Source organism: Salarias fasciatus, chromosome 6 (assembly GCF_902148845.1).
Source record: "Salarias fasciatus chromosome 6, fSalaFa1.1, whole genome shotgun sequence".
NCBI lineage: Eukaryota > Metazoa > Chordata > Actinopteri > Blenniiformes > Blenniidae > Salarias > Salarias fasciatus.
The window spans coordinates 33,402,313-33,418,155 of record NC_043750.1 but is presented as its reverse complement, the minus strand read 5'-3'; the positions used below and the strand labels follow the sequence as shown (position 1 = coordinate 33,418,155).

The window sequence follows — 15,843 nt, the reverse complement described above, 5'->3', positions numbered from 1 at the left end:
TCACTCTTTCATTATGACTCCAAGGCGCTGTCCATGATGCTGAAACAGCCAATCCACCATTGTGATGCAGAATATCCACTAGTTCGCTTTTACATGATGATTCCAAGGCGCTGTCTATGGTGCGTAAATAGCCAATCCACCATTGTGGTGCAGAGTATCAGTTGGTCAGTGTATCATTAAAAATCCAAGGCACTGTCCATGGTGCTGAAGCACCCAATCCACCATTGTGATGCAGAATATCAGTAGTTCACTCTTCATGATGATTCCAAGGTGCTGTCCATGGTGCGGGAATAGCCAATCCACCATTGTGGTGAAGAGTATCAGTTTGTCACTGTATCGGTAAAAATCCAAGACGCTGTTCATGGTGCTGAAATAGCTAATCCACCTTTGTGGTGCAGAAAATCAGTGGGCCGCTCTTTCATGATGACTCCAAGGCACTGTCCATGATGCTGAAATACAAAACCCACCGTTTTTTATTCGTTCACAACCCACACGTTTCATTCCTCATCAATCATATTATCCCAGCGGTGCTCGTTGACGTGAACGTTACAGTCCGTGATACTGCAAAATGCTCCGGTAATGTTAACTTTACTAGGGGAGCCCAAATGGCATATTTTCAGGTGTCTTATACGCTCAAAGCAGAAAAGCAGGCTACGGTAATATCAAAAAAATCTGTCATGACCGTGCCAGAAATTAAAACAAGTTAATCGTTAACGTTACGTTAGAGACATGAGCAGATGCAATTAACGCTACACAACCAGCTGTCACGTAACATGCTGCAACCTTAAAATATCTTTTTTTTTTTTTCATTTGTTTAAATACTCACATTGTAGATTTCTTTGGCTGATGTTTTCCTTGCCATTTTGCTGGCATTTCCCAGCACAATGTGGGAAATTTCACTTAGCCCTCATTTCCTAGTGTGCTCCTGGAAAATCTCCGTTTCAAGGGCCAGATAGCCCTAGCACTCCGCCCTACCCCTCGGTCTGAAGGGGGATGAAGTTAGAATCGGGACACCCCTACCACTTCACGTGAACGTGCAAAACGAAGGGTTCGAGCCAAGGGATAGGGCTAAGAGGAGAATTGGAATTCATAAATGAGCTCAGACCAAACTGCAGGAAGACAGAACGCCGTCTCCGCATAATGTACAACAGTTCTCCTCCAACTCTGCGTAACCGCACATCTTTTTACGCTCACTATATATGTGTACAGTCCTCCAGCACTACGAAAACTCTCTGCCAGCATTCACTCGTGATGCATCGTCAGTGCGCAAAGAGAAGTTCTTTTTTTTCAAAAGAAATCACTTCTTGTATAACCCAGCACCGTGGTGAGTGGCAGTTCACCGCTGCAGTGATCCGCAGGATTTGGTGCACTCAGTTCATCAGTGTGAAAAGGGGAATAACCTCATAGTGTGAAGCTCATTGGTTCAAATATTCAGGCCAGTCTTTCCATGAAGATGAATGTTTCCAGATATGCTCACTTCCTCAGTAACAGGTTCAAACGTTGTTTGTACAGGAAGAGAAGATGTTTCAGCTCTCGTGGAGAACGCCATCAGTGGAAAGTCGATGGGTACACTGATCTACCAGCCCACAGGCTGCGGAGAGCAGAACATGATCCACATGACTCTGCCTGTGATTGCAACCATATATCTGGACAGAACCAACCAGTGGGAGGCTGTAGGCTTTCAGAAACGTGATGAAGCCTTCCAACACATAAAAACTGGTAACTCAGTCAAGTGTAGTTTGTAAATTTCATGGCATGTGAATAACTACAAAATGCTGCCATAGTAGTAAAATTGCAGAGTTTTTGATAACAGAGTTATTGAAAAGGCTGTGTTTTACACAGGCTACAATCGGGAGTTGCTTTTCCGTGAAACGGATGGGTCTTTTTTCGCGTGGAAAGGCCGCCCAAGCAGCTCCTGGTGAGACTCCCAGATCTCAATTCTATATGCACCTCCATTTCACAAATATACTGTACACACATTTAAACAATAAGACATTCTCTCCTCTTTTAGGCTGACAGCCTATGTTGCGAAGGTGTTTGCCATGGCCCATGGTCTGGTGGCAGTGCAGGAAAAATATATCTGTGATGCCATCAAGTAGTTTAATCCTCAATGCACAGCAGCCTGATGGCATGGTTTCGGGAGCTTGGGGCAGTGTTCCAAGGGGAAATGACTGTGAGTGAAATTATTGTGAATTCTGCTCATTTCCCTTCAAAATTGATTGAGATGAATAAACAGCTATACCAGATTATCTTTTAAAATCATATTGATGCGAGCATTGTGAATGTGACTGGGGTTCTGTCTGTGTAGGGAGATGTGAAGGGCACAGATTCAGACGCCTCCATGACGGCCTTCAACCTGATCGCCATGCAGGAATCACGGGCGATATGTGGTGCCACTGTTAATGTGAGTATATCACCAGCATGCTGTCTCTTCTGTTTGCTTCTTTTTCTCGCATTCTGTTTGCATGAGACTGTGGAAATTGTAGAGCTGGTAATACATTTTAGATATGATGTAAATAGACACATAGAAGCACTTTTATTTCAAATATTTAAGAAGTTATTCACCGACTTGGCTGCTTGGCTTATTTATATGTGTTACTGTTTTCATCAGGCATGTTTGGAAGAAAAGGCTTTAGGACAGCTGTATCAGTCAAAAAAGGACTTCATGAGTGAAATCCATGTTTCCTTTAACCCAGACAAAAATAAGATGTTACCAGGTTTAAAGAATGATGACGGAATTGCAGTTTCGAGGTTCAATCACTGATCATTGTGCAGACAAACAACAGCACACTGTTATTCAGGGAAATTGTCTTGAACTAAACACTACTCCAACAGTGTCAAAGTGCTTTACACTGATACTCCTGGCTGCCACGCAAGATGCTCAACCTCCACTAGAAATGTTTGTTTCACAGTCATACTTCAACATCTGGACAGATCGAGAAAAGTTGATCAAATCTGCAATCCTTTCGTGTTTAAGGCCTCATGTCAATCCTGCTGAATGTTTTCTGTTTTCTCCATCTTTCCAGAGTCTGCCAAACAGCATAGACAAAGCTGTGGCATACCTGGAGAATCGCCTGGAGAGCCTCACCAATCCTTACGCTGTCGCTATGACTTCCTACGCGCTGGCCAATGAAGGCAAACTCAACCGGGAGATCCTCTACAAATTTGTTTCCCCAGGTGCGTTCACACTGGAAAATAACAGGCAGATATTCACACACGTTCACTCACACTATTTCAATGTTTACCAAGACCTGCAAAGTTTTAATTCTCATGATGGTCTAAATTTTCTTGATAATTCACTAATTTATGCAGATATCTTACATTTTTGGGACAGTGATTTCATGTCTGATTTTACCTCACTGCATATCCCAGTAAAGTAGAATAGATAAAAATTTGTTAAGAATACCTTTTAGTGAATAAGTTAACACAGTAAATGCTGCAAATGTGTTAAAATAAGCAAATAAAAAAGACAGACCAGAACACCACATTTGACCCAAAATTGTCTTTTTTTTTTTAGACTGATGCATGAACAATATGTGTCTGCTGGCAAGGCATCTTTACTGTAGAGCACAGTGCCATCCATCCATCCATCTGTTATCTGTTATCTGCCACTTATCTGGGATCAGTCGTGGAGGCAGCAGTCTAAGCATGGATGCCTAGACTTCCCTGTCCCCAGACCAGTGGCATAGCTGGGATGTATTCCACATGGGTTTAATATGTGTCAAAGGGGCCCCCATGTTTTTCATGCCGCATTGCACACGAGAATAGAGGACAGAAAAAAAGCCAATAAAGTGCAGTAAATAATAATAATAACTGTTGGAGCCAATTAGCACCGGAAGCCATAAATAGGAAGTAATCACGGGCTGACAGGTGTTGCTGCCCGTGAGAGGAAACACGGTTTTGACCGCTGTCGCTGCTGCCTCGCCATCGCTGTATGATTCGTGTTCTGTGGTAAAATGTGTGAGTAGTGGAAATAAATGGACATATTTCTATGAAGCAAACGATCGCCTCAGCCACCTTATTCATGCAATTCCTGTGCCAGCGTGTCAGCCTAAAAACTCCGGGTAGAAGCCGTAGGGGCTTCAAGCACAGGCTTTGCCCCTACATTCAAGTCAAAACCGTTTCCTCATAAGGAGGTTACAAGGACTAAGAACTCTGGAAAGCCGCATGTGGATCACGCTGTGAGCAGCACACCTGTCAGCGCGCCGCACTGGTGTCGGAGAGCGCACCAGACAGGAGAGACGCGGCTGAGTGCACGATTGGAGAGCGCACGCAGGAGCTCACCCGTCGGGGTGGAGGTGCCACAGCGGCACCTGGTTCGCTCACCTGCCGGAGAAGACACCGGAGGGGCGGACGCCCACATCAGCGGAGCCAGGTTTGCTCACCTGCCGGAGAGCGCGCCGGAGTGGAGGTGCGTCACCAGCGGCGCTGCGGAGCTCACCTGCCGGAGAGGACACGGAGGGGCGGGACGCCACATCAACGGACGCCTGATCTGCTCACCTGCCGGAAGAGGACACCGGATGGAGGAGCGGCATCGTTGGGCACGGAGGCCGTGGAGGAGCGGAGCGAGCAGCGGGGTGGCCGAGCGGCCGCTGCGGTGAGGCAGTGAGCGTCGGAGACGGAGCCTGGCAAGGAGCCAGGTGTGCCTTTCTTTAATTGTGCAGCGCTGAGGACGCCGTGGGATTTCTTTTGAATGGATCATGGAGCGACTCTTCTGGACAAGGTATGGAGAGCGCTACCATATGATAATGGCCATAAACCTTAGTGTGCACACATTACTTGCATAAACCCAAACCTTGGTGGGAAGCAAATGAACAACACAACAACGACGCTGCAGCATATTTTTGCTCGATTGACTCTGACTATTTGTTTAAATGGAAAAGCGCGTCGTGCAAGACACACATTCTGGTGTGAACGTGTCCACAGTTGGTGCACTGGACGCAGTGACCAGCTATAGTGACACAAAACTGACTAAAAGATTGCCAAAGCTTTCTGCCAAAGCTCTTGCACATAAATTGGAGTGTTTGCAGCATGACCAGAAAGGGTAACTGAGCAAAGCTTCTCAGTTAAGAGACAAGATTACAAGGTTGGATGCAAGAATGCAAAGTGGGAGATGTGCAAAGTGGTCTTGATCATTTACTTAAGTTATGTACTGAAATAAGGTTAATTCATGGTTCTGTTTTGAGTTTATTGCCACATTTGAGAAAGAGCGACATGAAATAGGTTTAAAAGCGAAAATGATGTTCAATGATGAGTTTATTGTCAACACTCAGGGCTGGTTGTCAGGTGATGGTGTGCGTGAAAGTGATGCAGTTAGTCATGAGGGGAGAGTATCTCATCAGGATGACATCAATCCAACGACCAGTGTTCGAATGCGGGTAAAATCAGGAACAAGAGTACATCCAGCTGCAGGTCAAGCACAACTTCCTCTGCACGAGTTAAAGCTGCTGCCGAGAGAGCTGCACTTCTCGCTCGCATGTCATCGTTAAAGGAGCGACATGCACTGGAGGAACAAGAACAACAAATAAGGAGGAAAAGAGAGCAGGGACAACGTGCACTGGAGGAACAAGAACAACAAATAAGACGGAAAAAAGAGCAGCTTGAACTGGAAACCGAGCTGGCTGCCTCCACTGCTAAGCTGGAAGTTCTGCAGTTCTCAGATCAAAGAAGTTCTTCTCATGGATCAGCAGATGGCATGAACTCTTACTTGGAGAAGGAGAAAAGGAAAATGACAACAAGCAACACTCTTGACCCTATGGCAAAGGAATATGAACCTGCAGCTTCAAAACAAACGCACACAGAGAAGAAACAATCAGCAATGGTCACAAAACCTAAGAGAACAGACACTCAAGAAAGACATGTGCTGAATATGTGTGCTGACACACAACTACAAAGATCTTTAAACCCAACAACAGCTTCACAACCTGGTGCAACAGCAGCTTGGTTAAAGAAAGCAGACGCTCAATGTATGGATCAACTGCCAAAACAATCAATACCTGCTGGAGACGTTGTAACCATCATGCATAGACAAATGAGATCACAAGCGCTCTTGTACATCAGCAGCGTTTACTGTCCCTGCCTGCACGGGTCATTCCGGTGTATGAAGGTGATTCACTCCGTACAAAGCTTTCATTAAAGCATTTGAACAAGGTGTTGAGGACAAAGCCAGTAGAGCTGACTGCTGTACTATCTGGAACAGTTTTACAGCAGGACAACCTAAGGAACTGGTTAGAAGCTGTCAGCACATGGCTCCTGAGCGTGGATACATCGTCGCGAAGCTCTGCTACAAGAACATTTTGGCAATGAGTATAAGATTGCAAGAGCGTACATTGAGAAGGCTCTAGCCTGGCCAGCTATAAGGGCTGAAGATCTCAAAGCCATGCAAGCTTATGCCATGTTCTTGCGTGGTTGCTGTAATGTTATGGAGGAGCTGGATTACATGATAGAGCTGACATGCCGACCAACATGAAACTGCTTGTGTCAAAGCTACCATTCAAACTCAGGGATCAGTGGAGATGCAAAGCACATGATATTTTTGAAGCCAAAAATGACAGGGCTCATTTTGTGGATGTGGTTTCCTTTTTGGAAAGACATGTAAGAATTCTGTCTGATCTGATCTTTGGAGATCTGGAATATGCCTCAAAACCCACAGTTGGTGTGAAGAATCTCAACATGAAACCTCAGTCAAAGATAAGAATGAAAGGAAGCACCTTTGCTGCGACTGTGGAAGCCGTGGATGAGAAACTGGTTACAAATGTCAAGAAAAAGGAGGTCTTGAGTTGTCTTTACTGTTCACGTGCTCATCTGTTGGAGAAGTGTAATCAATTTAGGAAAAAGAAGCACAGAGAAAAGATCCACTTCTTAAAGGAAAAAGGAGTGTGTTTTGGGTGTCTGTGCTCTGGTCACTTAAGCCGTGAGTGTACCAAACGCTTGTGGTGTGAGGTGTGTGAACAACAGCATCCGACTCTGCTTCACATCGAAAAGCCAAGCGAACAGTGTGAACAAATAACTGGTTTATCAGAGACAAAAGTGGTCAGTGGTCAGCTGTGTGGTCGTACAGGGGCTGGTCAAGAGAGATGCTTACTTTCCATCATTCCAGTACAGGTTAAATCAGCAAAGGGAAATGAGATCATAAAGACTTATGCCTTTTTAGATCCTGGCAGTACGACAACCTTTTGTTCTGAAAATCTCATGCGAAGGTTGAAGATGACGGGAACAAGAACTCATTTTCTGCTAAAAACCATGGGACAGGAAAGGCTTGTTCCGTCCTATTCTTTGGTCGTCTGGAAGTGTCGGGGCTGGAAGCTAATAATTCTATTCTTTGCCAAAGGTCCTCACACAAAAGCAAATTCCAGCCTCTTCAGATAACATCGCCACCACTGCTGACTTAAAAAGATGGTCTTACTTGTCTAGGATACATATCCACAACATACACGCTGACGTTGACTTGTTGATAGGTAGCAACGCTCCCACGTTACTGGAACCATGGGAGATTGTCAACTGCTGTGGAGATGGCCCATATGCTATAAGAACAGTGTTAGGTTGGGTCATTAATGGTCCTTTAGGTGATAATGGTGAGAGCAATAAAGTCAAGCGTTCTTCTGTTGTTGTCAGCAGGATTTCTGTGACGACACTCGAACACATGTCAAACAGTCAAGGCAAACATGACTTCAATGAGAAGACATCAGTGGGCATGGAACCCTCTGCAGTGGTGCAGGATGTGAGGTACTCCTCGAAGTTTCCATTCAAAGAACCTGATGTTCAACTTCCAAGTCAATTTGCTATGGAAAAGCATAGACTTCATGGACTGAAGAAGTTTCTGAAAATTCCAGAGCTGTACAAGAAACATTCAGCATACGTCCGAGAGGTGACTGAAAGGGGAGATGCTGAAGCTGCACCTCTGAAGCGAGCTGTGAAACTCTGCATTGATGCAGACAATGAGGAAAGAAAGACGCTGTACAGGTGTCTTCTGAGAAGCAGAAGTCACCAGTCATGTTTCCAGAGAAGAAAGTGGCCCACAGCAATCTGAAACAGAAGCAGCAGATTGAAGCGCATCCAAGTGTGTTGTTCAAGAAATGCCTGGATGTCACTAACAAAGAGCTTAAAGATGAGCGCCATTGTTATGCCCTCCTGCAAAAACTCAGCTTGCAGGACAAAAGCCATCTGAAATTCCTTCTGAATGAAGCAACATCACAATCAACTGATGTTCACCTGAAGCTTGCAGATGTTTATAAGAAGATCGACACAGAGAGGAGCTGCTTCTCCAGTCAGGTGGACAAGCTTGGTTGCAGACATGAGGATGATGCTGTCAGAGACACGAAGTTCACGGTCGACTTGCGATTCCAGCTGAAGCAGGTGCAAAGATGGTTCAAGGACCTGGCAGCTGTGCTAGACAAACTGAGAGCCGAGTTGCAAAGCAGAAGGAAAGCGAAAGAAGAGGACCGCACAAGGAGGTCTGAACTTGAGAGGGAGCAAGAGGCAATTGCCAAATATCACATTGATATGGAAAATTCAATGGATCAGAAATGGGGAAACACCTGTTCTTTGGAGATGGAACATAAGCAGTCTGGATGCCAAAGGATGTAAGACTCAAAGAATACGGACGTGCGCATAAATGCTCTCCATCGGTTCAGCAGAGGAAGAGGAATCTTGTAGCTGGGATGTTATTCACGTCATCATGGATGTCTCAGGTTTTCGTGGTGCAAAGTACTAGAGTTGTCATGGCAAATGGGGTCAATTTCTCTGTCAAGTTACAGACGAAAACTAGTGTGATGGAAAGACCTGTGACTAAGCTGTGTTTATTGCATGAAGTATAACCAGCTATGGTTTATATTATGATTTAAGTTGTTTTATGTTATGGCTCCTTCAATAATCTATGTTGGAATTGTTATGTTTATGCACCAGTAACAATTAGGGGCTGGTGTGTTGGAGCCAATTAGCACCGGAAGCCATAAATAGGAAGTAATCACGGCTGACAGGTGTTGCTGCCCGTGAGAGGAAACACGGTTTTGACCGCTGTCGCTGCTGCCTCGCCATCGCTGTATGATTCGTGTTCTGTGGTAAAATGTGTGAGTAGTGGAAATAAATGGACATATTTCTATGAAGCAAACGATCGCCTCAGCCACCTTATTCATGCAATTCCTGTGCTAGCGTGTCAGCCTAAAAACTCTGGGTAGAAGCCGTAGTGGCTTCAAGCATAGGCTTTGCCCCTACAATAACAATCTAATCACGAGTTAACAATGTATGGGAAACACTTATAAGTGCAAAACATAAAGCCCATACATTGTGGATATTATTGTTACATGCACTTTTTATGGTTTAACCCAAGACCGTTTGTTGTGTTTACATTTACATGCAGGCAATTACCCTTCTTAACTGGAATCTTCGCAATAACCCAGTTGGGCACCAGCCATGTAAACACCTGCAAAACCTGAAATGCTCATATTCCGGTTTTTAAAAACCCGAATCCTGGGTTGCTACGCACTTGCTAACCTGAATTTCTGGACATATAAACGCGCATTGGCGAAAGGGGCATTAAATTACTGTTCTGAGCATGTTCATCCACAAGGAATCTTGGTCTTTTGAGTACGGGGAACTACTTGTGATCCAGTTTAACTGCTACTAAGTATATAAAATGTGCAGAAACAATAGTTCAGTTCTTCTCTTTTACTGAAAAAACGATGTATCACATCATGATCATTATTACGACGTCCTGCCTGCTTTTTCTTACAACATGCAGAGAGAGCCTGCACTTCAGGGGCCCTTCTTCTTCTGTGGTGTCTGTGTAAAATAAGGTTGAACATTCAAACAGCACACCTAGTGGCATGAAGTGCAAATGCAGTCATGGCATTGTGAGTCTGTGAGTAACTCTGTTTAAGCATGTAATTGGGTTATTCCAAATGTTTCAGAAACTGTAATATTGACCTTAAGCCGAATATTGACTGCATGTAATGCATCACGTTGATGCAAGCGGATCGTAGGTAGGTTCCCCGACATGTCATTGTAAATTTCAAATTGTGTTGCTGATATCTGCTGCCTGTCGGGGCCCCCTATTAGCAACTAACCGGTGAGTTCTGGGAAAGGGCCCCGTGCAGGGGATTTCGACACGCTGTCGTTGCAGCGTCCAGTGTAGCGCCTTTAATTTGTCATTGAAATTGACTGATGTCAGCCGTCCCTCGGGACCCCCTTCAGCTCGGGGCCCTATGTGTAGCGGCGCCTCTGGCTGGAGAGAAGGCAGCTGCTGCTCTCATTTCGCAAACAAACAAAAATCCTCTGCAGTGGATTTCACCACAAGAGGCCCCGTGGGTTTTCATAACCCACCAACCCTACGTAAATTACACCTCTGCCCCAAACACTTCCTCCAGCTCTTCTGGGAGGATCCCCACGCATTCCCAGGCCATCTGAGAGACATAGTCTCTCCAGCGTGTCCTCGGTCTTCCCTGAGGCCTTCTCCTGGTGAAACAGACCCAGAACAGGGAGGACTCAGGGAAGCATCCAAGAGGCACCCAGAACAGATGCCCAAGCCCCTTCAGCTGTCCCTCACCCTATCTCTAAAGGAGTGCCCAGTCACCCTACGAAGGAAGCTCATTTCAGCCACTTGTATCCAGGATCTTGTCCTTTCAGTCATGACCCAGAGCTCATGCCCATAGAAGAGGGTGGGAACTGAGATTGACCAGTAAATTGAGAGCGATGCCTTTCAGCTAAGCTCCTTCTTCACCACGACAGAACAAGACAATGAGGACTTTAGCCACTACACCGACCTGCCTGTCATTCTCACGTTCCATCCTTCCCCCATTTTTGAACAAACTCCCAAGATACCCAGACATCAGACCCCTCCTGCTCCTGGCTGCACCGACAGACAGAAATTCTGTTATTATGAGCAGAGCCGGTGACAAAGTGCAGCACTGCTAGAGTCCAACATGCACAGGGAACAGGTCCGACTTGCTGCCAGCAATGTGGACCAGACTCCTACTTCGGTCAAACAGAGACTGGACGGCCCTTAACAGGGAGCCCCAGACTCCGCACCCCTGGAGCGATCCCGAGAAGCTACCGTGAGGAAACAACTTCTCCAAATCCACAAAATGCATGTACTGGTAGGGCAAACTCCCACGAACCCTGAACACTCTATGGAGGGTATATCACTGTGCACGCCATTATCGGCTGTCAACTCATTCACACTGCACCCGGCTGCTATGGTTCCCTCAGCTGGTGGTGAGCCCAATGGAGTTTGGACCCACATTGTCCGTTCAGGCTGAGCCCAGCTGGGCCCCGTGGGCAAAGGCCCATCCACCAGGCACTGGCATTTGAGTCCCAACTCCAGGTCTGGCTTCAGGGTGGGGCCCCCCGACTGTGGCACACCAGGCAATGTCACGGTCTTTGCTCCTTGGATCATGTGGACACTCAAACTCCCCACGATGTTAAGGGGGCAGCTCAGGGAGGAGGAGAGCACAGCAGTAACAGGTTTTTTGTCTTTCAGAGTTGTCTCACTGGCCTGTATTAAGGGACATATATACACACTGGAGGCCACAGCTTATGCTCTTCTGGCCCTGGTCAAGATCGAGGTAAGCAAACCGAGGCGAGAAGGGAGGCAACTTGAACTCAGAATTTAATGATGAATGGCTTACAGGAATATTGTGGTCCAGTCCGAAGTACTGCGAGGTGGTGATGAGGAGGGCTGCATGCCACTCTGTTATTCATCTTCTATATCAGTGGTTCCCAACCAGACCCAACCTGACCCCACCTCCACCATGCCATGTGTGATTACAAAAGAAAGTTGAAGGGACCTCAGAATATGAATGTGTGTGTGGAATAAAGTTTCTTTGCAGTTTTCTTCACTGATGACTTTGTGGCTTTGCTCATTAGATGACACAAATGCCTTTAACTTTTTCCTGTTCTTCTTCCTTTCTGTTCATGAAGGCATTTGAAGATGCCAGGCCTGTGGTGAGATGGTTCAGCCAGCAGCAGTTTGTGGGCGGAGGCTATGATCAACTCAGGTACAATAAACTTTCTCCTCTGTCTGTCCTCAGTGGAATTTTTTTTGCTGTTAGCTCATCGCCTTCACCTCATGTTTTCTTTGTCCTTTTATTTTTCTCTCCAGGCAACAGTCATGGTCTACCAGGCTGTATCGGAGTACTGGATCAACGCTAAAGAACCAGAGTACGACCTGAACGTGGACCATTTTGATGCCAGGCAGGTCGAAGCCTGACAAGTTCAACGTGAACAGAGAAAACCACTACAAACAAGAACATCGAAGGTGGAAATACACTCCTTCGTTGACATTACAAAAAACACTTTCATGTCTGTGTTGTCTACTCACCTTTCTCTGTGTGTGTGTGTGGGTGTGTGTGTGTGTGTGTGTGTGTGTGTGTGTGTGTGTGTGTGTGTGTGTGTGTGTGTGTGGTGTGTATATACATCTTGAAATCTCAACAGATTAATGACATAAACCAGGACGTGCTCGTGACAGCCACAGGATCAGGAGAAGCAACAGTAAAAGTACGATATCAGCTTTCTGTTTGGTCAATGTCATTTCAAGCTGTTATGAATGCTGTTAATATTTACATATTCTTCCATCTATATTTCAGATGGTGTCCTTGTATATGCTCTGCCTAAAGAAAAAGAAAGTGACTGTCAGAGGTTCAACATGTCAGTGGAGCTCATCCCAGGTAACCCTATCTCCCTATCTTTTCCTATTTATCTGTTCATTTACATGTGTCTGCTTGGTAACAGGTTTTAATGTATTCAAATGCTTGCTGTATTGCACACACAAGGTGAAGTTGATTGATTATAGTTGCTTCATGGTTTGTAATTATAAATGGTTGTCATGCATTGCAAAAAGTATAATACGTGTTGTGTGGTCACACAGTGATGACGTGTCGACTTCCGAATAAAGCAACATGGAGTGAAGACGCCGGCTGCGCCTCTCTTTCTATCAAGCTGAAAGGAAATCACGTACCTCGCTCGATCTGCTGAAGCAGAGGCGCAACACTTGTCTTTATGATCTCTTCCTTAATCTGACGCTTTATTTTCTCAGAGAAAATGGATGATGACGAGAAGGTATTCCGGCGAGAATAGAATTGTTGTAAGTGGAGCTCATCCTCAGTCCTGTTTTGTTTGAAATCAGTCTTTCAATAATTGAGCTTGTTTGTTCTTTTTGTTGTTCCCTCTCTTATTTTTCAATTTATTGTGTGTGCAGGTACAATAGCAAAGAGCGTGATGCGACAATGTCGATCTTGGACATCGGATTATTGGACTGGCTTCACCGTGGATAAAGACGACTTGGACCAGGTGAGTCTTTTCACAACACTGAGTTTAAAAGTCGACATTTCATGGAATCAAACTGGGTTTATTGAATGCTACACTGTTCTATATTAATATTTGTATTGGTGTCACTGCTGGGATATCTGTCAATGGCCACAAAAAATAGATCATTAACGATGATTAACAGGCAATCTGGGGGAAATAAATGATAAACGGTTAAAATTTTATATGAAGCCAGCAGACTCTCCTCGTCCCTCAGCCTGAAAACTCAGAGTTTCTCAGATCAACCTCCAAATCTACTTAATTGCTAATTTTTATCATCTGGACCAAACAAACCACTTGAACCCCAATTGTGATCATGTCCCCAAAGAAGTCCTGAGCTAGCTGCCACTGTCATCAAATTATAAACAAATCCGGGAAGAGGCAAAAAAAAAAATTAGTCCTGCAGCTTACATTCACAGCAACCAGAAAGCAATCTGAATTTGTATTACTTAGTAACCACTACTGGATGGATGAATATTTTAGACAAAAATTAAAGACTGGAGAAATATAGTCTTCATTTAATGTGGTCTTTAAACTAAAACCAAAGATGCTGTCTCTTTTTATCATCTACTTTAAAAACAAGCTTGGGGTTACGATGTGTGTTTGTTTCCACACAGTTGTCGAAAGGACGTGCCCGCACCATTGCAAAATATGAGATGAACACTCTGCTGTCAGAAAGAGGCTCGCTCATCATCTACCTTGAGAAGGTACGGCCTTGTTTTTCACCCTCTCACCTCCCCTCCCCACCATGGTTTTGCTTTATTAATATCAGGTTCCCCTTTGCTCACAGGTTTCTCACACACGGCCAGAGGAAATCAGTTTTAGGATTAGGCAGACGCTCAAAGTGGGCGTCTTGCAGCCAACAACTGTGTCTGTCTATGAATACTATGACGGGTGAGTCTCCAAGACTCAAAACGCCGCGGTTCAGTTACCACAAAGCATTCTTCATGAACCATTTTTCTTATTGCAGAAAACTCAATGCGTGAAGTTCTACCATCCAGAGAGGAAAGCTGGACAGCTTCTGCGGCTCTGCAGAAATGATGAATGCACTTGCGCTGAAGGTGAATGAAATTCAGCACTTTGGATGATGAAAGCTGAGGAGTCAATCAGTGTCTGTGTCTTTTGACCTTAGAAAACCGTAACATTCAACATCGTTTTCATATTTCTGCTCTCAGAGAACTGCAGTATGCAGAAGACGGACAAAATCAGCAATGATGAGCGCACTGCTAAGATTTGTGAGGCTACACTCACCAGCAAAATAGAGTTTGGTAAGAAACCTTTTGTATTTCTCGTCAAGTATGTAAGTGTTTCTCTACGCAGGAAAGAGAACAATCTGCCTCTCTCCTTTACACAGCATACAAAGTACAACTAGAGGAGATTGCAGCTGATCTGTCCACAGACAGTTACACCATGCGGATACTGGACGTCATCAAAGAAGGTAATTTTCATTTTCAATACTTTTTTACAGTTTTAGTCTGTAAAAGGTCACATAGTTTTTATGACCGTGGTTTTTTTTATCCACATGAATTTGATTGTATGGATCTCCTGTGTCTATAGAGGTAGAAACAAAGAAAAGATGTTCATTTGATGGAATAAATGACATGTATTATGAACTATATTTGCTCTGAGATAGTTGACAACGGGTCATCAAAAGAAATCCATTAATTAAATTATTAGACAGAGAGTTGATGGGAAGAGAATCATTTTCATCTTATTAAGAGAAAATTTGAATTGAAAATACTCTGTAAATGCTGAATATATTTTAAGGTGAAAAATGTCTTTAAAATGGAATTAAATAAGTTGTCTTTGCTGTCATGACTGCAGGAAACACTGATATTGGTCCTATGGGTAAACTGCGCATGTTCCTCAGCTATCAGCACTGCAGACAAGCTTTAGGTCTTCAACAGGGTAAAACGTACCTCATCATGGGCTCGTCCAAAGACATCCACAGAGATGACCAAGGGCAGACGTATGTGCAGTCTGACTTTCTACAGTGTGTTATGTATTTCGACATCAGTTCACCGCTGACTCCTGTGTATCTGGCTCATTGTTTTTCTGTCTTCAGGTTTCAGTACGTGCTCGGTGAGAGGACCTGGGTTGAGTACTGGCCCACAAGAGCAGAGTGTCAAACGGCTGAACACCGACCGTCCTGTTTGGGCTTGGATGAGATGGTGGATCAGTATAGAGTCTTTGCATGTCAGCAGTGATGAAAGCCAGGGAACTATAACCTTTATTTTTATCCATCTCCTGTCTTTCATCTGTAACCTTGCATAGGAGAATAAAGTATATTGTCCTGAAAATTTGTTTTCATTTAGATATCTGTGGCAGTCTGTGTATTACGGTGGCCGACAGGGGCCCAAACGCACTTCAAAATTTCAGTGTGTCTCAGTTAGAGGAAAACAACTTCCAGAACAGAAACGATTCAAATTCACAAACTGAAACAAAAATCTAACTGAGATGCAAATAGAGGAACTTGGTGCAAAGGGAAAAACGTGCTGCCAAAAACAAAATGAAATGTATCATCATTAAACAGAACCTTTTAAA

The 15,843-nt window shown here is 44.6% G+C and overlaps 1 pseudogene; it reads left to right on the top strand.

Moving 5' to 3' along the window:
- LOC115390830 (complement C3-like) overlaps positions 1 to 15,536 on the top strand; it is a 39,304-nt pseudogene extending 23,768 nt beyond the window's left edge.
- Positions 15,537 to 15,843: the final 307 nt, after the last annotated feature.